The sequence below is a fragment of the Pelodiscus sinensis genome, chromosome 1 (genome assembly GCF_049634645.1).
Source record: "Pelodiscus sinensis isolate JC-2024 chromosome 1, ASM4963464v1, whole genome shotgun sequence".
Classification (NCBI taxonomy): domain Eukaryota; kingdom Metazoa; phylum Chordata; order Testudines; family Trionychidae; genus Pelodiscus; species Pelodiscus sinensis.
The window spans coordinates 146,944,518-146,971,692 of NC_134711.1; the positions used below are offsets into that span (position 1 = coordinate 146,944,518).

General features: G+C 44.0%; 1 protein-coding gene across 43 annotated transcripts in view; it reads left to right on the forward strand.

Annotated features, from left to right (window-relative positions):
• Positions 1 to 27,175, forward strand: part of ZBTB20 (zinc finger and BTB domain containing 20) — a 723,674-nt gene that overhangs the window by 180,689 nt on the left and 515,810 nt on the right. For 35 of the 43 annotated variants that reach the window (XR_012897274.1, XR_012897273.1, XR_012897271.1 and 32 more), the window contains one exon: positions 6,565 to 6,686. The exons of 7 other annotated variants lie outside the window; for them this stretch is intronic. The gene's annotated coding sequence lies outside the window, so the exon portion shown is untranslated. Of the gene's footprint in view, positions 1 to 6,564; positions 6,687 to 9,604; positions 19,243 to 19,499; positions 20,702 to 27,175 lie in introns of those variants that run through there. One more of the 43 variants, XR_012897275.1, reaches the window with a different exon arrangement.

Consider the following 27,175-nt stretch of genomic DNA (forward strand, 5'->3'; position numbering starts at 1 on the left):
TTAACATTGAGTTAATTCAGGGGTAGGCAATAATTTTTGCAGGGGGGCCACTTCATGGATTTTGCTACATAGTCAGGGGCTGGCTTGTGGCCCCCTGGAAGGGGTGGGGCCTCGGGCAGAAAGATTGGGGCAGGGGGCAACAAACAGAGAGAAACAAAGAGTGTGTGTGTGAAAGGGAGACACTAGGTATGGGAGAGACAGACTTTGTGACACAGATTGAGTGTGTGGCACAGAGATGGGAGAGTGTATGTGGCACTGTGTGTGTGTGTGACAGTGACTATGTGTGTGTGTGTGTGTGTGTGTGTGACAGTGACTGTGTGTGTGTGTGTGTGTGGCACAGAAATGATGTGGCTGTGTGACTGTGAAAGAGAGTGTGTGTGCTGGCTCCTGCTGGGCACGTTTCTGAGAGAAGCCACACACTGTCTCTTTAAGACAGGGAAAGCTGTCCTGCTCTGTTGTCTCCTCCCTCCCCGCCTGCAGAGATGAGGTATGGGGGGGGGGCGTGCGTGCGTGTGGGAGAGAAACAGTGTACTGCCTCTTAAGACAGGCACTCCTCTGAGTCACTTACAATCCATGCTTCAGATTGGAGCAACTTGGCTGTGTGTCTCCCTCTCCCTGACCCCTTCTCTGGAGAGATGAGACTTCAACACTCCCATACACCTCCACTCCCACTCCCTCTGCACAGCTAGCTGGAGAACCCTGGAAGCAGCTTGGATGCAAGGTAGAGCAAGGAGGGTGAGGGATAGCTGAACACATGCTTCCAGCTGTAAGAATTCATGCTCTGCTAATCAGCTGAGTAGGCTTGGGAAAAATGCTTGGGGGTCTCAATCCGGCCCCCAAGCCTGATTTTGCCCACCCCTGGCTTAAGTAGAATGAGAGTGAGACCACTGCTGCTTTTGATAACTCCATCCAGGTCATATAATCTAAAATGTAATAAGAAAGGTTTGTACCAAAAAAACCAAAAACAAAAACCCCAAAACCAACCAAACAAATAAACCCAAAACAAAAGAAACAGAAGCACCAAATATAGAGGTTATAATAGCAAGAGTTAATTTATGTACACATTATAAAAAAAGCAAAATCACTTTGTACTTGATTTTCTTCTTACTTACACCAGTTTTACACTCGTGTATTACAGATGATGTCAATGGATTTAGTTTGGATTTACAGGCAGTCCCCGGGTTACATACAAGATAGGGACTGTAGGTTTGTTCTTAAGTTGAATCTGTATGTAAGTCGGAACTGGTGTCAGCGGCTGCTGAAACTGATCAGTTTCAACCGCAGCTGAATCTGGATGCCAGTTCTGACTTACATACAGATTCAACTTAAGAAACCCAGGCGTCCCCAAGTCAGCTGCTGCTGAAACTGATCAGTGGCTGATTCCAGGAAGCCTGGGGCAGAGCAACTCTGCCTCGGGCTTCCTGTAGTCAGCCGCTGGTCAGTTTCAGCAGTGGCTGACTTGGGGACGCCTGGGGCAGAGCAGCTGGGGTGCTGCTGGGTTGCTCCAGTAGCGCGGCTCCTCGGTGCTACTGGAGCCACCCAGCAGCACCCCAGCTGCTCTGCCCCAGGCGTCCTGATTCAGCCGCTGCTGAAACTGACCAGTAGCAGCTGAATCAGGACGCCTGAGGCAGAGCAGCTGGGGTGCTGCCGGGTTGGTCCGGAGCGGCGCTGCGGGACCAACCCGGCAGCCCCCAGCTGCTCTACCCCAGGGGTAGGCAAGAAAAGAAAATTATTCTGCTGACCTGGGAGACGCGGAGCAAAGCCGCAGAGCACGCGGGCAGCGGGACAGTCCAGGCGCGCCGCCGCTGTCCCACTGCTGGCGTGCTCCGAGGCTTTGCTCCCCATCTCCCTGGTCTGCTGGTCAGACCAGGGAGACGGGGAGTAAAGCCGCGGAGCACGCCCGCAGCAGGACAGCCCAGGCGTGCCCGGGCTGTCCCGCTGCGGGCGTGCTCCGCGGCTTTGCTCCTGTTCCCCTGGTCTGTTGGGGGGTCCAGCAAAGCCGCTGGACCCCCCCCCCCCCAGCAGACCAGGGACACCAGAGCAAAGCTGCCGCCTGGGCGGCTTTGCTCGTTTGCCCAGGAGCAAAGCCGCCCAGGCGGCAGCTTTGCTTGGGTGTCCCTGGTCTGCTGGGGGGGGGGGGGGGTCCAGCGGCTTTGCTGGACCCCCCCAGCAGACCAGGGGGACAGGAGCAAAGCCACCCAGGCGGCGGGGGTCCCGCTGCCTGGGCAAACGAGCAAAGCCGCCCAGGCGGCGGCTTTGCTCGGGTGTCCTTGGTCTGCTGGGGGGGTCCAGCGGCTTTGCTGGACCGCCCCTGCAGACCAGGGAGACCGGGAGAAGCTTTTCTCACCCCGGAGGACACGGGTGGCGACCCGCCGCCCGTGAGCTCCGGGGCGAGAAAAGTGCTGTTCGTAAGTGCGGATCCGACATAAGTCGGATCCGCGTAAGTCGGGGACTGCCTGTACATTAAAGGAGGATAATCAGACCTTTATGTATACAGGAAAAAGGAAATATAGAAAATAATTCTAATTAGACAAACATGATTTTAACTTTTATCTGCCATAAAAAATAATTGTTAATGTGAAGTTAAATTTGCAGGCCCACATTAGGAATTTAAAGACATATTATTTGCCAAAATTGTTAGATCATAAAACAAAAAAGACCTTCTCTAGTGCTAGTTACCCAAGAAATGCAAAGTTAACATTTCAGTTCTCAAATGAGATGATACCTTTGAATCATAGAAACCATAGAAATGTGGGGCTGGAAGGGACCCACATCTAGTTCAGTCCCTTGAGGGAAAATTATTCCAGAAATTATGATTAAACAACTTTAGGGGTACTGTAAAGCAGTGTTTCTGAATGTGTTCTGTGGAATCACTTAGAGAAACACATTAACTGGCTGTCCCGGTTTGTTTATTTACTGGTGCCGCGACCACGGAGCCTTGCGGCTGCCACTGGCTCCATTTTGTCCTTTGCAGCCAAGGAGAGCCGCGGGAAGTGGCGTGGGTTGGGCCGCCACTTCCTGCTGCTGCTCTGCTTGGCTGCAAAGTGTGCAACAGAGACAATGGGAGCCACGAGGCTCTGTGGCCACGACACCCGTAAATAAACACGCCGGGGCAGCCAGTTAATGTGTTTCTCTAAGTGATTCCGCAGAACACTTTCAGAAACACTGCTGTAAAGTATGTAGAGTCCTCTGGTTTCTTTGACCCTATCTGAACCAATTTAGTTGTGAAAGTACAGATTGAACCTCTCTATTCCAGTCCTCTTGGGGCCTGACTAGTGCCAAACCAGAGAATTTGCTGAACCATGGGAGGTCAATATTGTCCAGCATCATTACCAACACTTCCACTGCTTAGTGGACTCTTAGAAGACATTTAGGGGTAAATTAGAGCTAAATAACAGCACTGACCACTGAGAGCCAGAACTGGTGGCTGTTAAAAAAAAACGTAATGGGACAACAGGAAACTTGACCACACCCATGATAAGTGGACATCTGACTAACAGAAATCATGCTGGACCATGGATGTTGCCAGACTAGCGAGGTTCAGTGTGTGTTAGCAATGGCTTTGGTTGTGTTTTGCATTTGATCTTCTGTTGAAAGTGGATGAATCTGAGGTATCCTGAGTGTACTGGTTCTTTTACCTGTGTCAGAAGCCTCTATATAAGGGGTTTTCAAACTCTGGATTGTGGCTTGTTAGGGCAAGCCGCTAGCTGCCTGGGAGACACTCTGTTTACCTGAGCGCTCGCAGCATGGACGCTCACCTTCGCAGTGGCCACAGTACACCATTCCCAGCTGTGAGAATTGGTGCAGATAGGATATCGCTTCCCACAGCTCCCACTGGATGGCAACAGTCTACTGCGGCTACTGGGAACAGCAAGCGCCCATGCCTCTGTATGTTCAGGCCATCTCCTGGCCAGCTAGCTGCTTGCCCTTATAAGCCACAACCCAGAGTTTGACACCCCCCCTCCCCCGCTCTATACCACTGGTGGTGATTTATCTGTGTTCGCTGTGCTGGTGAGGTAACTCATGGGAGAATCAATTATTTTCTGAGAGATCCCTGGGCTAGTGTTGGATGATTACTTATCTTCCCTGAGTATACTCTCATAGAAGGCTTGTGGGGTTTTATTTTGTTATCCCTATTATTTTGCATGTAAATGGGGCAAATAAGAGGATTAGTGAGGAGATTTTGGTTGCATTGTCTTCAGAATCCAGTTGACATCCAGTGTTGTTTTCCCATCACTTTAACTTTTACCAGTGTTGTGGATTGACTTACTCAGTATTCAACAGAGATGGTGACATAATAGATGGATAGCTAGCTGATACTTGCTCCAAGCAAGAGGAAATGCATATAAGGGTAGGGAAAGCCAAAGCAAGTAGTCAGTATTATAAGTGTATACTATCTGGCATTTTCCTGCTGTTTATTTGTAAGTCCATTTCCTGTGTGGTTTTGGGGGGTTTTCAGATGAGTTTGGATGTTACGGTAGTAGTGATTGCTAAAAAGGGGTTTTATTATTTGCTTATGAGAAGAGGCTTGCATCCTTTAATTTTGAATGTGGGACTTTGCCTTTTATCACCCCAAGATAGGTTTACTGTATTGCCCAATACCTTAACACACTAATTCAGTGTGTTAAGTGGAAAGATGTAGTGTGCCTTTTCAGTGGAATGACTCGTGAAAAGTATATTGCTTTTCCTCTGCATGAGCTGTACTGCCTGTTAGCTGATTTGAAATTTAAAGTGTTGACTTTGACCTGTAAATCCCTAAGAGTATGTCTACAGTAGGGCTACATCTATACTGTAGCCCAGACATGTCCAAAGTCCGGCCCACGGGCCAATTGCAGCCCGTGTTCCTGTTTAATATGGCCCCACAGGTAATTTGGCAATATCTATCTTTTATGGCCCCCAACGAATCCATATGTATTGAGATAAATACATTGTAAAATCTCAGTTAATGTCAGTTGGTCTAAATCAGTTATAAATATATTTGGACACAACATGTATACTTGGTGTTATGTTCCTGTTCATATTTTTTGAACTTAAAAGTTGACAGACAACCTTTATTACCAATAATATGTAATGTACTTTACAATGTTCCTGACATATTTCAGCTTCCTGGATTTTTTTTTTCCATCTGGCCTTCAGATATGAAAGGCAGAGTGATTTAACACCTGTTTAGATTTGTCATCCATGTGACGAAATGAAAAGTATGCCGTTTGCAATAAACTTTGCATAAAATAGTTAATTTGCATTTAATTTTAATGGTTCAAAGAATGTGAGGCAAAATGGTCGGCCCTCACGCATGTTCACTTCATCAAATCTGGCCCTCTTTGAAAAAAGTTTGGACACCCCTGCTGGAGCCTTTTTGCACAAAAACATATGCAAATGAGGCTAAGCGTGGAATATCGCCATGCCTCATTTGCATAATTAATGAGCGCCCATTTTTGCGCAAGAGGCTTTTGCATAGATGGCTCCTTCCATAGACGGCTCCTTTTTGCGCAAAAGCCTCTTGTACAAAAATGTGTGCTCATTAATTATGCAAATGAGGCACACGATATTCCACGCTTAGCCTCATTTACATATGTTTTTGCGCAAAAAGGCTTCAGTGTAGACTTAGCCTAGGAAACTATTTGGAAATAACTCAAATCTGTTTAATAAATCCCTGCATTTGAATTATTTTAAAAGTCAGATTTTTCAAAATGTTACAGTATTTCAATGAGCACTAATTGAATGTTTCAATTGGCAAATATTTTGTAATATTCCCAGAGCTTCAGTGAGGTACAGCAAGGGTAAATCAGGAAAAAAAAAACCTGTAATCTCTGAGATCCTGATTTGGGCTGGCACTCTTCAGCCCTGCTTTGTTGTTAGTAAGTACCATACACCTGTGCAGGTTTGACCAGGGAGTGATCCCCACTTGTCATGTTAATATGGCTAGGAGAAACTGAGCAGCCTAAATGATCAATGAGGATTTTAAATCTTGGGTCTGATGTGGAAACAATTACTACTGGGTAGAATGTTTTTTTCCCATGAGTAATCCCATTCCATTGATTATAATGGATCAGCTCCCACTAGAAGGTGCTACCCCTATTAGCACATTTCTGTAGGATCAAGCCCCTATGGTCACTCACGTGCCCCAAAATGGCTGCAGTAATTTTCTCAGTCAGTGACCACATGTCATTCCTCTTTTTAAGATGTAAAATTCTAGAATTGCACCATTGAGAAGAGGTCAAAAGCACGAGTGGCCAGAGTAATTTAGGAATTAAAGCCCATCGCTATGACATAATACAGTAACAAATCACAGGATGCACTGCAAACCTGGACTTCTCAAGGGGCTGAACACATCCGAGGGCACAATGGGATGACCAGTACACATCTTGCTATGTACTTCCCCCCTCCCCCACATGAGATTCTTTAGTGTCATTTGCACATGGATTGGATTTGACTTAATCACTATAACTGGAATTTCCATTGTGAAGCTTTTGGAGGGAAGGCCTTTGGTAGTTATATACTTCTCTCTATAAAGACTTTTCACTTACATGAGGCCTCAAAAATTCTTTTCTCCTGTTCTTTCAGGGGACTAGAGGGCTTGACTTCTCCTTTACCTCCTGCATTTACTCTGACCACAGTCCTTCCCTGTTCTCACAAGTGGAGCTCAGCCTTGCTTCCTTTCCTGTTGATTCCCAGTCAGCTACATGGTAAGTTTTCATTATCACTATACTTGTTGCCGTAGGGTAAAGTCCTGGCAGCTTTCTATAAAATCCATTAGTGCTGGATGTTGAGGACAGAGTACTCGATACCCATCAAAAATCATTCAGTCATATCCTACTCTGACTCTTAGGAGAAGGTGGTAATGAATTATCATTGGAACTGAGCTTCAATGAAGATTGTTATAAGAATAAATATGAACTAACATTTGTGACAGAATTAAAGCCATCAATTTGAAAAGGAAACCGTGGAAAGGGGGGGGAAACCCCAAAAAATCATGGACCCTTAAATCCTATTAACCAGGCCAGAGAGAAAATGTGTTAAAAGGGAGCTTCACTGTATCTTTTTTCATTGTTTGATGAAATAATCTTTTTCACCCTTTAAGTGGTGTGTTTAAAAATCCTGGTATTTCTGAAACAAAGGGAATACACAGCCACTGAGCTAGCGGGTTTTTTATACCTTCCTTTTCTGAGTATTGTCCTTCAGTATAATACAGAGCCATTTCTTTGTTCTCACAAGCTAGCAGTTAAATTGTATGTAAATGTATGCAAATTAGATGCTGTCTAATAAAGAGAGTCATTAGATGGAAGAAATATTTAGTTTAGGGGGGAAAGAAAAGAAAAGAAAGCAGGTGTATTTTGCAGTGGAAAATGTAAGACAGGAAAAAAATAAAAAGAAAGAAAGAAATCCCTCAAACTTTGGGTGAAGATTTCTACAAAACCTATTAAAATATTTTGTAAAAGGTCTGCTCTCCTCTTGGCCTTTCCATTCGTGAATGTATTTGTGTAAGAGATTACACCTATGTACACATTTACACATTTTATGTGCCTATAAGTTAAAATACACAAATACCTTACATGTGGCATTGATCTAAATATTTAACAGAAATAGCATTATTTATTATATATATGTGAAATATTTATATCACCTCCATCTAGGATACATATATGTGGGTAGAGACAAAATATGTGTATTTTAATATGTGTAGAGCTGGATGAATAATTGATATTTCAGATCAGTGACAGTTCCTGGAAAAAAAGTTGGTTCAGATCAAACCAAATCTGAAATTTGTTGGAATTGTTGGTGAATTTAGAAAGTCTGTTTCAGCTCTGTTCCAATACTGTGACTTGAACCTGCATTTCTCACATACCAGATGAGTGACCATAATGCTGAGCTAAAACTTATAAGGGCAAGTGAGCAGTGATGCCACTTCCTTCTCTTCTGGCCATTTTGTGATTGGCTAAAATATTAATATCAAATATATGAATAATTTTAATTAGACTGAAAATGTACTTTTCTTCTAATAAACTGTTTGTCCAAGAATTTCTCCAAGCTCTCTATGTATATCTGTATGAAATGATTTAATAGTGTGTATATGGGAGGATAAATATAATTATTAGTGTGTGCTTTTGTATACCACATATGTGCAGATGATAGTCATGTGATACATTTCAAAGGTGTGGAATGATTTATTTATCATACACTTTTGACCACCTGACCAGCACTCTGCCCTCAATCTCTCTGCTCAGATTTATTCCAGCATCCCAACTCCCAAGATGCTTCAAGTATCCACCATTTAATTAATTACTTAAAATCAGCTTTCCTCAGAAATATTTCTCTTTTCTCCCTCTAAAATACTATTGCCTGTAGGATGGGCAAGAGTCAGTCCTGGGGCAAAGGTTTTTCTGTAGGTAAAAAAGTGACAAGATTTTAAATCTGATATTTCAGTATCCTACAATGCAAGGAAGTAGGAGCTTTATGCCATTAAAGTGGAAGATTACAAGCTTGTGAATAGAAGACACAAAGTTTGTTTAGACTAGTAAGTTCTAAAGTAATGGACGTATGTTCATACTTTTATTAGGAATAGAAAAAACTATTTCTCATCTCTTTTAGAGGTTTCTGCAGTTTCCTCTGATGTGTGAATCATTGAAATCCAAGGAACAGAACAGCTTTTAGGGTTAGGGCCTTTGTGTTTAACACATCTACTTTAACAGGGGGGGAGATCATTTTTTTTAAGTCTTATCAATTATCATGGTTCTTGTAAGTAGATATTTGTGCTTGAAGTGGTACATTTTTCATAGCAGTTTTGCAAGGCTGGAAGTGTAAAGTCATGTATGTATATGTGTATAAAATATATGTATATAAAATAATGTTTTTCAAATATTTACATATAAACCCAAAGGGATTGGCCTCCTTCCCAGAATTACTGGAACTACCTTCCCCAGGAACATTTGGAATTGAATAATCTCTGCAACAACACTTTTCTTTTGAAACTAAACAACTTGTGAAATGGGTGACTGGCTCTGGAGACAATTCACTGTTCATTTGGGTTCTTTCTTATGACAATAGAAAGGGCTGGGTCATACATTTTATTTAATTACTGTAAGGTTCCTTTTGTTGTTTTCCTTTAATATATTTCATGAGGGAAATTCCCAGTAATTGAACTAATTTTGTAAATGTTTCCAAATGTATCCTGGGAGATTTGGGCCTATTTTAAGAGTTTAGACATAATGGAATTATGGAAAATTTCATGGCTTAACACAGTTTGAATCAAACTATGCACAATTTTACCAGATTCTGTAGAGTTTTGAGCATTTGTGAACCTGAAACCAAAGTGAAAAATCAGAGGATTTAAATTGGAACAGAAACAAATGCTATTTTGCTATTGCATGTAGGGCCGTGCTTTCCTTTCTTCCCCAAACATATATTTCTGGGAGATAAATTGCGTTAGGTAGCCAGTCTATTCAGGAAATAAGAATGGTCCGATGGGAGAAGGAGGATGGGGTCCAGTGGTTAGGGTGCTAATCTGGGACTTGAAAGACCTGGTTCCACTACAGGTTACCTGTGTGACCTTGTGTAAGTAATTTATCTACCCTGTGATGCACCTCACACACTTTCCTCCTCACAGCAATGCTATAAGGACAAAAGCACTAAAGATTGCGAGGTACTCAGACAGGAAGACCAACAGAATTGCCAGGCCACTGGGCAAAATGGGTATGGGGCCCTGACTCTGCTCCCAGATGTTGTTCGGACTGTTCCACGCTCCTCCACCCCAGCCAGCAGTAGCCGCAACCAGGAGCCCTGGACCTTTTCCAATCGCTGTTGCTGGGTTTATACTGACATACTATGGTAATGAACACCATATAACTACCTCAGACAGAAAGCTAAATATACAGACTTGGTAACATAGGAATGTAGAAGATAGGGTATAATGAATCAGACCCATGGTTCATCTAGTCAAATTTCCTCCAGAAGAAGATGCAGGAAACCCTGTAGAGGACAGTTGTGGAATAATTAGTATTTCCACTTTTAATTCTCAGTAGTTTGAGGTTTTGTTTTTTCTCTCTCTTTCCTTTCTTTTCTCTCTATGTACAGTTTTATGGAATAAAATATGCTGCACTAAACTAATCTTGGCACTAAGAAATAGAATGTGGGACTAATAGCTTTTGATATTACCTAGTGCTTATTATTGTTATTATTATTATTATTTCTTTTTAATTATGCAAAGTGCTAATCAGTTTGATTATGCACAGTGCTAATCAGGTTAATTATGCAAAGAGCTAATCAGTTGTTCTCTAAGCACATGAGGAGAGCAGAGGTGCTGGTGGTGAATGGCGCTTGGAGATGGAGAAAGTCACGGCAGTCATTCCTTATTAAGAGAGGAGTAGGTGAGATGACGGGGGTTTTGCCTCCTTTAAAAAATAAAAAAGGGAAGAAAGAGCCCTGATGATGGTGATTCTGGAAAGGCAATGTCTTCTCTCACAGCAAGGCAGATTTTTTGTTTTTCATACTGCCTGTTGGACACTCATTTAATTGTTAGACTTTTTGTGAACTGACTTGGACAAACATAGTAGAAAGAAGCATTGTAGCTGTTGTCACATGAGACAATCTTGTCAGGCAATTTTTCCTAGAGGGTTGGAGTCCAAGTGGCTGCCACTTGGTGGGGAGGGATGTGTAATCAAGGAAGCTGAAAATATTAAGGGAGTCTGCCCTAATCTAACAAAAAGGACCATCTTTGGAGCACTTGTACTCAGAATGCAGATAATGAGTCTTGGGAGGTAGAGGGAACATAATATATGATCAACAAAGAAAAGTTTATGTTACGTGATTATCAGATGAGCACACACAATGAATTTCATTAAGTAACCTATTCACAAGTAGATATTCCTCTGACTACTTTTACAAGGGTTCATATTTGATTATGCCCTTTTTAGTCTGCAATCGTACGGTAGTTACATACTTTTACCAGTAAGCTCTTTGCTGGTCCTTACAATTTATTGTTGGTCCAACTTGTCCATTTTGTGGTGCCTCGTGATTAACTAATTTCTGCGCAATATCTGTTATCTCAATACATTTTAGTGCTGGTGTATGGAGATTAAGAATTATTTTTAGTGTTGGTCTTGGAATTGGGACACCCAGAGTAGAGACCACTTGCTTCTATCATGTTTTGGGAAATGCCTTGAAAATAATCTGGAATCATCAAAACAAGAGGCTACTAGATAATAATAAATTTAGTGCTTAAAGGGCAGAGTAGGCAACAATACAGTGGAAGTTATGCTTGAAATTAACCATTATAAATAACTGCCAGATCATCAAGAACATTCAGGACAAAAAGTTACGTTGGTAATTTGCAGCTGATACCATTATTTGAAAAAAGAATGTGTGTTGCCTTCTTTATAGCTAGTGAATATCACTCAATGGAACTATTGCCATTTTAGGGAAATAATTTTCACCTGAAAAGAGAAGGGTCTTTAGACCGGTGGCCGGGTTTACATTTATATGTCACTGTCTCTTTGTTATTCCTATGCGTGTTTCCTTTATAGAAACTGCTGTTCTAATCTCAGGAACATAAGGATCACTGTACCTCAATGGCTTGTCAGGTATCGTGACCCTGAAAGAGGCCTATGCTTGATGTTGTAGAGGAAAATGAAAAGCCCTTAGTATACCCAGACACTTGTACAAATATTATATATGAAGGGAAGAATTCCTTTCTGGCCCCAGCAGCAATGAACAAATGGCCTGAAGCACGAATCTTCATTATTTTAAGTATTCAGCATCTACTGAAGATAATGGAAAGTGATCCTTGGACTTCAATGAGAGTTTAGTCAGTCCGTTGTGAAACACTGGTGACTTTTATCTAGGTGCTGCTGTAGAGGAGTCATATCTACTTGCGCCAAGCCTGATTTTAGCCTTGCGAGTCTGAGGAAGTAAATTCCACAGGCTGACTACATGTATTCTGCCATTCTTGTTTCATTGTTAGCAGTAACTTTGGTCCTTACTAGCTGTTTTGTGTCACTTTTGACTTCTACTGAATGATTCTCCCTCTCCACCTCATGGAACAACCATGTAATTGGTTTTTTTTAACTATATATGTCAGTTGGTACAAAGTGAATAAATGTCCACCATTCTAATATTAAAATTGTGAAGTGGGCCTAAAAGACTGTTGCTAAACAAAACCAACCAAAATGCAATGACTTTTACTAACCAATCCAAAATAGTTTACAACTGGTGGGAAGATTCTAGTAGCCAGGAATGTTTACTTCCATCCTGAATAACTCGTCTGTGCAAGCAAATCTGTGTTCGGTGGGTGTGAAATGAATCCACTGAACTTGTCAGCATGCTATAGATGCTTGGTTACTGTGCTCTGATGTGATACTAATTGTTGCCCCAGGAGGCCCACTAGTTGTCCAGAGCTAGAAGGTGCACTCAGCATCCTGTGTGGATAACAAATGCTTTTCAGAGATGGAAACAAACTTTCTTCCTAGTCCAAGAAGCCATCAGAACTGAATTCATATTGTGGTCACCAGAGTGCTTGTTTGGCATCTTGATTGGCCTCTTGTTTCAGGTCGCTTTTGTTTTATTTATAAACCAGCAATCACAGCAACTTCACACACAGACACTTTCTTTTCCATGGCATTTATATTACTGTGCTTTAGAGATACAATTCCCACTAGGGGTTAGGTAATGTCAAGCATATTGATACACAGAGAACAGCAATATTATAGCCGTCAGAGCATAAATATTGGTAATGACATTGACGGAATTATGTACACACTGTTTGCATGAGACAAAGCGGCAAGCTTAGCATAGAAGTCAGATAAGGAATTAGCTTGCATCTTTGTGAATGATTAGACTGAGACACTTGGTCTGTCAAACAGTGGCCATTGAATTTGGCTTTAAGTATCTACTTAAGGGCAAAACTCTCCCCTGCCAAAAATTCCCTTTCTAATACTGGATGGATTTTCCCATGGTATTAGGCAAATGTTTAATTGAGTGACAATGGGTTTCTCCAGAAATTAAACACATTCCAATCACTGGAGAACAGAAAAATCTAATGCTGATGTGATAACTGGGCGCCTGGGATAGATATAGTAAGTGCTGGAAGCTCTTCAAGTAAAATCGAGCTGGTCAGGAAGCAGCCGTCTTGGTTCACTACTGTCTTTGAATCCCATATTTAGCCTGTCAGAAAGGTTTAACCTTCGCTTAGATTTACAGGCAGCTGGATTCTCCCAAGCGTTGGAGACTATGAGCACTCCACTCCTCCTTCATCAGTTCTTTGATGAAACACAATGGGAAAGTGTGTAGTCAACCACAATAGAAAAAAAATCCTTATTTGCTCATCTGAAGTCATTGGCATCATGCAGCTTCGGAGGAGGCAGATGCTCATTTGGTGTTGTACTCTAGGAAGAATGGTAGTCCTAGGATTATATCGCCTGGATTATCTGTTTACACTTGCATTATTAATTGGCTGTATATGCTGTATGGGAGGGGAGTGAGTCTGAAAGTGAGGGTGATGCTTTAACTGTATCCCTTTGTCTTCACTCAAATCTTTACAAATTAATCTTTGACATGAGGAAAATAGTTAAAGGTTTTGTTATACTATGAGTGGTCCTCACCACCTCTAACCTAACAGTTGTTGTGTATTTTGACACAGTGTAATCGATACACTGCCATGTTTGCACATTAGTCTAAACCCTCCTGAGACATGATCATGATATCTGTTGCCTTTGAGTAGTTCAGAAAGTCACTCTTTTGACTCAGGTTGGTGACTAGAATCCAGGAGACTTGAGTTTTATTTTTAATCTGATATGGACTCTTTCTGGTTATGTCTAGACTGCAGGCTTCTTTTGGAAGAAGCTTTTCCAGAAGAGATCTTCTGAAAAAACTTCTTCCAAAAGAGAGCATCCACACTGCCAAAGTGCATTGAAAAAGCGATCTGCTTTTTCAAAAGATAGTGCCCACACTGGAATGGACGCTATCTCGCATTTAAGCTGTGATTACGATGGACGAAGGGACCACCAGGGCACCTGTGCTTTTTCCTCTTTCCTCTTCTGTCGAAAGAACTCCCTCTTCCCCGTATATAAGTGTAATGTGTTTGGAGGTAATTATGCATATCATTAAATGGCATAACTGCAAATCTAGTGATCTGGAGGAAGTTATAGTAAATATACAATAAAAACTCACAGTTTATATAAATTCTTCTAAAGAAATTCAAGAGGAATAAAACTCAGTTAGCATAGTATTGGCCTAAGGGGTTAGAACTAGTTAAGGAAGCAATAACAAAGACTTGTAGGCTTCCTGAGGTTTGAGGAATCTTTTAAGTCAGAATGTCAGCATTGCAAAACTGCTTTTGGATCTCCTTGAGAGTGTATTTATTCAGAGGTACCAGACATCCTCACCTGCCATTCACTTCAGCAGCAGCTATGTGTGGTTAGTGGACCACATAAATTAGAGGAGAGAAACAATAGGGAATGAAGAAAAAACTGTAGGTGCTCACTGTAAATTGGTAACCTGTATCCGGGATAAGAATGTACAAAACTTCCTTTTAGGCTGCAGAGATTATGAGAATTTTAGAAAAGTAACTTGCTTAGACTAGCAACCTTTTTCCTCTTCTGTTTGCTAATACCCAGCCTGCCATGACGGGAGTAAAAGAAGAAGACAAAAATCTTAACACATACACATCTTATTATGACACAAATAGTTGGAAGAAGCCCCACTGGCATAAACTAACACAAAGTGACACTTTGTTTAAAAAGTTGTTTTGAATGTCTTCTCCCATTGATTGTATGTAACTGAGATAAATAAACAACCTGTGTGTGGTTCAGCCAGGCTGAGCATTTATGTTGCTCTGAGTGTTTATACATTCCCCAGTGGTTGTTTGTATTGCTGTTTGTTGACTGTAAATCCCAGACCTGTATATGTTTGTAATATATACATTTGCAGCAGTGGTGCAGTTTTGGGTGTATGCTTAGAATAAGACTTTTTTTATGAACATGACCAGATGAACTTTTTTTTTCTCTCCTCCAGTGCAGTCAATTAGTCTTTGTGTATGTGAAGGAACAGAGGGACTGCTGTAGCCGGCATTATAGTCGAGCAGGACATGCCGTGCCCTGGTCAAATTAATGCAGGTGAATATGAAAGGAAAGTTGCATAGGATTGATTTGGTAGGAATCAAGTTAGTTTAGCTTTTTGTCTAATAGGAAGCAGGTCTGTTGGTCTCTTAGGTTATTCTGTGGCGATGAGGATGATGTATGTTTCCCCTTAAAGTAAAATGAATGAAGTTGTTACACACACCAAAATTAATGGCGGCAGAGATCCTGCTCTCTGCTCTGTTGTTCTGACGGTGGTTTAACAGTTTTCTTTTTTCTTTAAAATCAAATACTCTCTTTCTTCACATATTGCTACTGCCAGCAATTTGAACTCTATGTGGGTGTGTGAGAACGCTCTGGAGCTGATGTGGGCACCTCTTGATGTATGAAGGAGGACTGGTGTAACCCCACAGACTATGGAATTACACCAAGGAAGAATCTAACCTAATCAATCAGGCTCCATTCCTGTAGTGAATGTTCCTTGAACCTTTTCTTTGAACTCTGTCTTTAGCATGCTATCATCTATTATATGGTGCGCCAAATTGTTGTAGGCATACTGTATGCATGCACAGATGCACATATACACACACATGTTGTAGTGTGGCTGACAGAGGTGCCTATTTTTCAGGTTGCCCAAAACTCCCATTACAAAAACCCCGTTTTCAGTTGTTTAGAGCTTGGTCAAATGTTAACCATTTGATCTGAAGTTTTTCTTGCAAGATGTCTGTATCAGGATGAATAGTTCATTTTAAGCCAAAATGATTCAGCCATTTCTAAGAATGAGGTGGGAGGGAAAAAACTGTTGTTTTGTTTGTGTAAGAAAATTTTGAAGACCTTTGATCAGCTCTAGCAATTCATGCTTTGCAGCAGGGCCTTGGAATCTGGCAGTGGCTAGCCTTTGTGTCATGGATATGGCTTTTGTGACCTCATGAAAATCCAGTTGTAAGCCTTTGAAGAATCATGGCTTGCATATGCTCTGTAGAGACTTCTTAGAGTTTAACAGCTAAGATCTCTGAAAATTTCATCCTCACTTGAAACTGGGACTGGTACTAGCTGCGCAAGGAGACTGGAGTTAGAGCCAGGTTCAGGAAAGGGTAACTGGGAGCCAGTGAGGAAAACGGGGGTCAGGAACCTGTTGATGGAGAGTGACACTGAGATCAGATGAGGACCTGGTGGGAGGGGAAAGGCTGCTACTAGATGGACAAGGAGATTGGGTCTACAAATTGGAGTGGGGAGGAAATGGGGTGGGGGTGACAGGAAGGGAGACAGTTCTGAAAAGGAGTGGAAGTAAGAGGAAAGAAATAGGTCTAAGTGAGCAAAGACAGTGGCAAGGAGGAGGGAAGGACTGAGAAGGACATAGACTGGATGAGGAGCTGGGGGAGAGAGGATTAGAAGGCAGTGGGTGATTTGGGGAAGAGAAACAGAATGAATGAGGAGCTGGGGGCAGAGTGACTGGGATGATCCAAGAAAGGAAACTGAAGTCAAGGAGCTGGGACAAGAGCAGGGAAACTGGCACTGACTGGGCGGAAATATTGAGATGACAAGCCTGAAGAGTGGAGACTGAGATTTGACAGGCAATGAGAATGGGCCTGGGACATGGAGCCAGGAGTAGAGCTGAGACAAGACCAGGATGCTTTGCAGAATTATGGGGCAGAAGATGTCAAGCTTCAAATGGAGGGAGGAAATGGAATGGGGCGAAGAGTCTGTGTCCAATAGAGCAGTGGTTCTCAACCTTTTTTTGATTTGTGATGGGGACCTATTTGGAATCTGTTGTCTGTATTCTATTCAGTGAGTATTCAGTCTGACTTCCGTGGACTCCTTGAAGAAGGTCTATGGATCATAGGTTGAGAATCATCACACTAGAGCATACTCTTTTCTAGACCTGAAATGGAACCTAAGATTCCTGAGTTTCACCATTCCTCTGCTGTAATCAAATATCTCTGAAACACACTAGGAAAGTACATGTCTTGTATTTCTCTCATGCTGGTCCAGGGGATGATAACCTCGTATTGCTGTCAGTTACTTTGTTAGCTGAAGGGGCAGAGATCTGTGTACTGGAATCTAAAGGTGGGGCAGCCCAGCTCGTGTCCCGGGGCTGCAGGTGCCACGGGGGGCAACTACCCCACCACCTGCCCTGAAACTTTCGCCCCGCTACCTGCCACACCATGGTGCCGTGCCGGGGACTTCCCTCTCCCGTGGGCCATGGCGAGCAGGTGCTGGGCTCCCCACTACGTGACCAGGTAGCTGTGCCAGACCCCAAGCTGCTCCCAGCATCGCCGCCGCTTCCCTGCTGGGCTCGCCCCGCTGCGCCCACAACCGCCCCAGACTGCTGCTCGGCAACCCTTGGCCACTGCCTGAGGGGAGGGGCCCTGGCTAAGTGACATCACGGGAGGGAAGAGGGGGCTCTCCTGCCCCGGACGTGCCTGCGCAGTGGAACAGCCTGGTAGAGGCGAGTGGGGCAGCTGCCGCTCAGAGCTCCGCCCTCCCCTCGCGCCTTCGCCACTGGACTTAGTGAGTGATTGTCCTCGCCACTTCCCCCGGGAATCCACTTCTCCCTGCACTGCCAAAAGTACCTTAAAACCTTCTCCTGGAGGAAAGGTTACCCCATGCAAAGTTTGGTTGTGGTAGCTTTTTATAGTGCCCAACTTATTAGCACGCAAACATACAGACATTCTTCTTTATTATATTAGATAGCGGGCTTGTTATTCCTATGTCCCATAAATCTTGTTGCATGAGGATTAAGGGACTCATCGGAATAGCGCTCTAATTTGAAATTAGCATTGTTTAGGCAGTGCCAGATTTTGAAATAAGCTATGCAATTTGTGTAGCTCAAATTGCATAGCTTATTTCAAGCTACGCGCTACTGTGTAGACATACCCTGGATGTCCCTTGTGCTTCTCAGTATGATGTCACATGATAGATTTCCTGGGTTTATTTTCAGTACGCTTTTTTCAAAATATTGCAAATGACAAATACATAAAACTTTGTTAAAATATTATTAAATTATGAAGTCAATTACCAAAAAGTTAGGAAATGCCACTATTAAGGTTGCCAGTACGACTTTAATCTTTTCCTATATTCAAAGTCCTTTCTACTCTCTTTTGTAAAAAATATAATGCCTGTAACAACACCACATCCCATCTTGTCTGTGCAGAGTTCCCTGCTCCTTCTATCAGTATATTTTCAGTACTACTTTCTTAGGAAACAACTCTTTCCTTCTGAACAAATCTTACTCACATACATAAATTAGCAAATCCCTGAATGTTGACTATACTGCTTTCACTTGCTGGTACGGACACTATGGCTATGTCTAGACTGCATCCCTCTGTCGACAGAGGGTTTGTCAACAGTATCTGTTGACAAGGCCTCTGTCAAAAAAGAGCATTTAGATTACATTACGGGAATCGAAAAATTGATCTGCTTTTTCGAAAGAGAGTGTCCAGACTGCCAGACGCTCTGTCGAAAAAAGAAGGCACCCGGAAGTGCTTCTGGCAAGGCATGGAGGCAGCCTTTATTTCCATGTGCTGCTGCCTGCCCTTTACAGAGACACGTGCTTAAAGGAATCCTGTGGACAGCCCGTTGCTCTGCTCCTGCTTCTGGCTTGCCTACCTCCTAGAGGGAAAGCAAAGCTGCTGCAGTTCTTGCTCTCGTTGCCCTGCTTCCTCGGATACCACAGCAGTTTATTTGCAGGGGGGGGGTTTCTGCTTTTCTCCATGGTTTTGGCCATGGAGCCTGAGCTGCCCCTGGGCAGGTGATGGCCCCACGCTGCCATATTGCAACTTCTGCTGCATCTTCATGACTCTGTCATGAATCTCCTGCCCCACATGGACCTGGACTGCACCAAGGAGACCCTCCTCCGGGATGCAGGAGCTCTACCCTTGCCCCCAAACTTTTGGAGGCATGAGACAATTTTGGATTGGTGGGATTGGCTCGTCATGCAACTCTGGAATGACAACCACTGACTCCGCAACTTCCGGATGCGGAAGGCCACATTCCTGGAACTGTATGCCTGTCTCACCCCTGCTCTGGAACTCCAGGACACCCACCTGCGGCCCGCCATCCCCCTGCAGATGCGGGTCACGATCCCCCTGTGGAAGCTGGCCACCCCTGACAGCTACCATTCCGTGGGACACCAGTTTGGTGTAGGGAGGTCTACCGTCGGGGCCGTATAAATAAGGTAAGTCATTGTCAGGGGACAGGTCCTGCTGTGTGGGGGGATTGAGAAAGGAGGTCTGCCACGCAAGGGCAAGAGAGAGTGGGGGTTAGAATGGCACTCAGAGGCCGTTCCTCGGCCACCCCTGCACTGATGCGGTGGAGGGGAGTGTCCTGACAAGGGGAGGGGTAGGTTGTGGGGGTGGGGGGAAGGTTCTCCTCCCAAGTGCTTAGGTAACCTGTCTAATTCCTTGGTTTCTGTCTATTTGTCTCATGCTGCAGGTGGTGAGGCCATCAATGTGGAACTGCTGAAGAGGCTCATCTGTCTCGGGGACCTGGACAGCATCATTGCGGGGTTTGCCACGCTTGGATTCCCGAACTGTGGAGAAGCCCTCGATGGGACACACATCGCAATCCATGCACCACGCCATCGAGCAGCCCAATTTATAAACCAGAAGGGCTGCTATTCGATGATGCTGCAGGCCCTGGCTGACCACCGGGGACGCTTTATGGACATTTGTGGTGGGTGGTTGGGGAGGGCACGTGATGCCTGCCTAATCCGGAATTCCTACCTATACCGCAGGTTGCAGGCAGGAACATTTTTCCCCCAATGGCACCTCGCACTCGGGAACGTGCAGATGCCGGTGTGCATAGTGGCCAACGCGGCCTACTCCCTGATGCCATTGCTCATGAAGCCCTATACCGGCCACCTGGATGCAAGCAAGGAGCTTTTCAACACACATCTTAGCCAGGTTCGCATCCAGGTTGAATGCGCCTTTGGCCGTCTGAAAGGAAGGTTCCGTTGCCTCCTCACATGGCTGGAGATGGGCGAACGCAACATCCCGGAGGTGGTGGCCGCATGTTGCACCCTCCATAACCTGGTGGAGAGGAAAGGGGAGGCCTTCCTGCCAGGGTAGGGAATAGGTGCTGATGGCTAGGAGAGGCCATTTCAGCAGTCCTGGACAGCTGCCATCCGCCAGGCTCACCAGGCTGGTGTCCAAATCCGAGAGGCCCTGAGGGAGAGATTCTCAGAAGGAGCCCACTGACTCTCCCCAGGGCCTCCCCCATGGGGGGTTGGCCTGGCCCACCCCTACCTGTCCCTCCACTACTCTTACCCACTTTCCATAAAGAATATATACACACACAGTTTTCTTTGTACACAGAGATTGATTTCTTATTAGAAACATTATCAGTAAAGAAAATGTGCTAACTGTTTAAAAAAAATTCCCTGTGTACCGTTCACATGTTTATAGACAAGGTAAATCTTTCACTCAAAAATAAAGATTTTGTTATATAACTGAAATGACCTTTAACTGGAGTGGTAGGAGACTGAAAACCTGGAGAGGGGAGCGAGACTGAAAACCAGGATGGGGGAGGAGGGCTCAAGTAGGCCGCTGCTTCCCTGATTGCAGGTTCCTGCCACCTTCCTGTGTCCTGGCATCGCCACGGCCTTGGGATTGGGTGGAGCAAGACCTAGTTCTGGCCTGGGGGGGGGGGGGGCAGCTGTTGGGCCAGAACTAGCTGTTGGGCCAGCTGTGAGGGCTCAGGAGCTGGGTGGGTAGGTGGGGTTAGGGAAGAAGGGGGAGCTGGAGGGGCTGGGGGAGCTGGAGGAGCAGGGGTCTGGCGTGCAGGAGGAGCAGTGCCCGTGACAGAGGCAGGCAAGCCGAGGACCTCCAGCATTGTGGCACAGCTGGTAGTGCGCTGCTGGACCAGCTCATCCAGCAACCTGGTGTGCCACATGGCCTTTGCCTCCGGCCTCTGCTGGAGAGTCCTGTTCAGGTCCTGCAGGACCACTACGTGCTCCCTCAGCAGGTCTGTGTAGACCCACCAACCAGTGACTGCGGGTGCCATGGGTCCGGGATGATGGTGGGGCGGGTGTGGTGCTCCCCTGTTGGGTAGAGGGTCTGGCTGTTGAGGAAAAGAGGAGGAGACAATCAATGTCTGTGTGCACCCCTGCTGTCCCCAAGGGCATGCCGGGGCTGTCAGGGACTCTCCTTTGGACAGGAAACTCAGGAGTGTTACACGTGACACCGTGTGTGAGTTGGGCAGTGGCCTGAAAGCCTCACAGGGGCCCCACAGTGGAAATGGGGCTAGCTTGTCCCCCACACTGCCAACCCGCCTGTGCGTGGTGACCCCTCAAAGCACTCACCTGATGTTCCCTCCCCGATGTCCATGGATGCCTGGGAGGCCTTTGGGGTCTGGGTCCCTGCTGCCTCCTCTTCCTCCTCCTCCTCCTCCTGGTGCAGCTCTCTTGCCTGGTCTTCCTCCGTCAGGAGGAGTCAGTCCACGATGTGGTGGGTTAACCCAGACTCCACCACAGGCAGTGGAGTCTGGGCTTCCCCACCGCCCAGGATCTGCTCCAACTCCTCATAGTAAGGGCAGGTCTTGGGGGCTGCCATGGAGCGGGAGCTCTGGTCCTGCCACAGCTCCTTTACCTGGGTCCTGATTTGTGCCATGGTGCAGGGGTGATGCCCTTTGGTGGCCAGTCCCTGGGCCAGGCACTCGTAGATGTCCGCATTCCTGCAGCATGTCTGCAGGGCTTCTTCCTGAGACAAGAGCTCCAGGAGGTTTTGGATTTCTGGCCCTAACCAGGCTGGTGCCCGCCTTTTGGTGCCCGTGGGTGGCTCCTTGTCTCTATCCGAAGAAGGGCCAGGGGGGCCTTGAGGCTGGGACATGGCTGTCACAGCTGGCAGTGGTGCTCTGGCTAGCTGCCAGACAGTAAGGCCTGTCTAGGTGCTTGTGCCTTTAAGAGCCTGCGGCCAGGAACCACAGAGGTGTTCATGTAAAGGCTAGACTGTCTGCCAGGGCTTCTTCCTGGAAGCGTTTTTGTCGACAGAACTGGCTCCCTGCGTCCACACACGTTTTTTTGACAGATCTCTGTTTACAAAGGCTTTCTTCCTCATAAAACTGAAACGTTCTGTCTACTTACTGTCAGCGTAACACGGCGGTAGTGTAGACGCAGGTGTAGTTTTGTCGAAAAAAGGCCACTTTTGTCAACAAAACCCTGTGGTCTAGGCACACCCATATGTTGTACATTTTACCCTAAGATTCAAGCATACAGCTCCTATTGACTGGTCAGTAGGAGCTGCAGAAATGATAGTAGAATTTGTCTCCCTTTAGCTAGGCCTCTTCATTTTCTAAGCAGTGGAATTTAAGCTGTTTTCTAATAATTGTTTCATCCAGATTGAGTGCTATGAAGAGAAACCAGGCCTAGGAGTCACTTATTTTCATCAAGATACAAAGGGTCTTTCTTTCTTTCTTTCTTTCTTTCTTTCTTTCTTTCTTTCTTTCTTTCTTTCTTTCTTTCTTTCTTTCTTTCTTTCTTTCTTTCTTTCTTTCTTTCTTTCTTTCTTTCTTTCTTTCTTTCTGACACAATCAGCATTATGTGAAGGGGAAAATATTACAAACAAAATGAGAAATAGGGTGGGAAAATGTAATAGGATCTATGAACACTTTCTGTCTTGTCTGTGTAAATGAGACCTGATGAGAGAGAGAGAGAGCACAATAAGAGCTGGGGAATGCCAAGTGAACCTGTGTACGGGGGTTGTTTCATTTTACTTCTTTTCATTTTCCTGGATTGAATTTGAAAGAGAAGATTATCATGGACAGGAAGGTTTATGATAGAAATACTATGGGTTGCTGTATCCTTGACATGAATTTGTAGAAACCATGAAAAGGAATGTTAAGTAAAGCAGTGTGTGAAATTTGTAGGTACGCATCTGAAAATCATTTTTTGAGGAGTGTTCAGTGCTTTCTGGTATAAGCAGCTCTGCCCCTAGCATTGTCCTGCATACTCTATATCTTAATCCCGGTTATTGCCAGATTGAAAAGTAAATAATCTCTTTGTCTACCAATTTATGATCCAGAAAAATGTTGATTTCTTGGTATGGCCTTTGTAATGTTATGCAGACAACTTTACTTCATGTGAACTTTGGAGGAAGCAAAGAGACTTCCCCAAAAGAATTCACCTCACATTTTAAAAGGAGTATAGTGTAAGGAGAGGACATTTGAGAAGTCAGCAAGTATAGTCTGGGATAATCCATTGTGTCATCTGTATTAAATGCTACCAGAATGAACTTTTTATAGAAAATCTTTGTATTCCCTTGTGGAGATCTCTAATACTTTCAGCAGGGGGAAGAAGCCCCAGAACACAGTGGATCCCTGCTGCATTTCCCCTCTCCCTAAAACTAATATGCTAGAAATACACCTTTTTTTCCCCAGTGGACAAAAGGCTCTGCTGGCATTATGGTGTAATTGGGGAAATAGTGAAAGTTTGGCCTGCAGTTACATATCTTGCTATTAAGTCTCAGTTCCTTGATTCTAAGGAACTCCCTTGAACAAGGGACGTAACAGACATATCTTTTTAGCATGTCTTTGACGCATCCTTTCTCACTAGGCCGAACTACTGTTTATCATCTTGATCCTTATCCACATTATTCTTGAAATCATAATAGCAAGTTAGCATGCTTATTGCCATCTCAATTCTAGCATCATTTCCTTGACTACTGTGAAAAAGGATTTGTTTTCCTACAAGCCATGGTATAAATATTCCCTTAGAGACTGACGGCATTAATAAAGTGTACCTACTCAGAACACTATGTTATAATATGGTGTGCCCCATTCAGGTAAGGAAGAACAAATTGTGGTATATCATGATCTAACTTTCCTGCCTGTGCAGTTTAATTTAAGATGTACTGAATTTCTCACTTAACAAAAACATTGTTGTTAATTTTCTTATTTGAGTCTAGACTCCTAGGCCTCAATCATGCAAAGCACTTACACATGCATATTCTCATGTGTGCCTATTTATGTGAGTAAAATCATGTATATATGAAAGTGCTTTTTAGGATAGGAATAAAAAGAGTGTTGCTTAACACAACATAGCTAGTAAATGCATGAGGCTCAAAAGACACCTGCCTAGTGTTACATCAACCATGGTTTCTCTCCTTTGTTGCTCTCATGCACATAGGGATGTTAAATATCGGTTAATTGAATAACCTCATGAATTCTTATCGGTTAGTCAGATATTCTATAGTCCCCAGGGGCGGAGGCGGCAGCTGCTGTATCAAAGGCAACAGTGCAAGGTATCAGGCGGGAGCTGGTCCACGAGGGGAGCTAATTTAAAAAACAGCTCCCCTTGTGGACTGGCTGGCTGCCAGTTGCCCAGTGCTGCTACCCTCAATAAAGAGGCAGCAGAACAAGGTGGCAGCAGCCTCTGTCTAAGGTGGGTCTGAGCTCCTGGACCCAGCATGAGCTGGAACTGAGCCAGGATGCCTGTCTGCCTGGCTCCTAAAACACTTTAAATCCAGAGTCGCAGCAAGAGTAGAGAACTGAGCTGGGCTGCTGGCCAGCCTGCTAAAAAATTTACTGGCAAGGGTTGGGGGAGGGAAATACGTGTACTCTATAGCATTAACCTATCAGCTTTGGCTTATCGGTTAATTGGCTATACTATTACATCCTAGTGTTTAATAGACAGTTCAGCTTGAGACAGGAGGTAGAAAAAGCAGGAACTGTTCCCATTCCATCAGTGCAGCTTGTTGCATGGCATTCACTAGAAGAGGAGCTGTTGCTAGTGTTATGGGAGATATTTGTAACAAAATACTAATACCTGCGTAGTTTACGTTTTGTTACCTTCTCAGATACAGACAGTTTCCTCAAAAAGTTCATATACACCATCAAAGAAAAGTGAGGAAAGCTGACTCATTTCCAGAAAATAGAATGGCAATCAGCTTGTTTCTGTGTGGAAATAGCTATTTGTCTAAAAGTTTGTGGTTTTTAAAAATCAGTTATAAGGGACTTAATTTTTGCACAAAGCCCCTGAAAGCACAGGCTTTAACCTTTGCATGGCTCCAGCTTCAACCACTACTCTGATGTGAAGACATATTTGTGCGGCTGAGATGTTTATAGGCTGAAAAATATCTAATTTAAAATAATCAGTGTAAGTGGTAATGTTCAGAAATAAAATGCCACATTCTGAGAGGTATTGGACATCTGCAACTCCCACTGTTTTCAGCAAGATTGCTGGTGTTCAGAGTCTCACTGGATTAGACCCAGAGCATGCTTTTGCCTTGAGTACATTTAACTTATACACTGGTCTTTTATGGGAGCATGGGTCAGTTTTTGTCGACTTCTTAGATAAGTGTGCCTTCCTTTTTTGACTGTGTGAAGCCAATTTCCTTGTGGACACCGATCCCAGCCTGGGCCTTCGGGGAAAGGGCATGCTTCAAGCAAAAAGATGGAATAGTAGCAACTGTGTGGCAGCTCTGGTGCCATATTGAAGTTCAGACAGGGAGGAATGATGGATTATTATAATGTAGTCCCTCCCCTTCCCCTTCTTACATAGTCTGGCAGCTCAAGTGATGCCCTATTTTTAACTATTTCCTGGAGTGCTAACTAAGAGAGATGGTGTGTTAAGTGTTTCTGGTTGTGACTGATGAAGCTGAAATTTCCATGAATCAGTCATTTAAAAAGTGTCACAGGGTTGTTGGAGTTTGTTTGTTTATTCATAATCAACTCCCTCCCCCCCCCCCCTCCCAGCTGCAGCTTTTGAAATGGAAAGCCTCCCTCCCTCACCTTCAAATAAACTTCCTAGATCATGCAAGCAAATTCTACATACTATGACTGCAAAAGTACTGCTTCCTTCCCCTGGTGTGGATATGCTGTGGGAAAGGTTACTTTTGCTGTGAGTATGATTACAGGGCATAATGTCTGCACAACACTGGAGATAGGTCTGAGAATATTTTGAATTCTGGCTGTTGTCCACAATTTATTATAAAAAGAGCTCTTTGCAGCAGCCAACACTTTCTGACAATTATTTTTTCCTACCCTTTCTAACCTAAGAGTTCTGTCCCAAATATGTAACAATAATTTCAGTTGATTCTAACAGGAATATTCCAAAATGTTGTTGTTTGACATGTGAAATACTTGTACTATTAAGTTCTTCAGACAGTTTCTCCCCCACCTCCAATATTGTTTTGTCTCACCATACAACCTTGAAAGTTTTAAAATTGACTGGTTTACTGTAAGAAGCATTAAGTAAATGCAGTTTCGCTATTTTTAATAACAGTAGCTCACATTTCATGTGAGATCACACTAGTCCTCCAAAGTAATTAAGTTTATGGTTTTCTTATGCACTTCAAATGCCTGTGATGTGCAGTTAATAGTATTTTTCAGACATGTATTAGGACACCTCGGCAGTAATGCCAATGTGGGCTGGTGTCTATCAGCAATGCAGACACCACAAAGTAATGGAAATTGCAAGACACTCTGCTGTAATTTGTCTAAAAATATGCATGACAGCAAAGGCTGTTTTACCTGAATTTTCAAAGTGGCAAGGCTCTGAGTTTGAGTGAAGTGTCATAAGAGAATAAATTGCGAAACAAAGTTTCCAGCATAGGCTGCAGAGTCCTATATAGCCTACTATTTTGGTATGGCTGAACGTACCTAGACCTTGAACCATGTCTCCAATCCAGCTATTAATTGGCTGGCATAACTGCAACTCTGCTAAAGTCCTTCTAATTACCGTCATGTGTATCCAGATCTGAATGCAGATTTGGTTCTCTGTTTGCACTAGAACATTACCTTTCTAATGGACAATGAAATCTGAACATCCCAGAATTTAGGAAAGTCTGGATTTAAATTTGGAGAATCTGCATTTTAGGAGTACAGTAAAACTCCAATAGTCCGGCATCCAGTAGTCCGGCGGTCCTGATAGTCCAGCATCAAAATGGCAAGAGCCTAGTGAGTGAGCTTTGGCAAAAAATGAGTCACAAGGTAACAGCAGCAGCAGCTGAACTGAGCAAAAAGGGGAAAAAAGGCTTAAAAAAACCTAAAACATTACAGTATACTGTATACAGTATGTACAATAAAAAGGGTTAGGAACACTTTATATACAGTATATAATGTATACAGTATATGTATAACCAGCTTATAGGACCTCCTGATAGTCCGGCTTATCT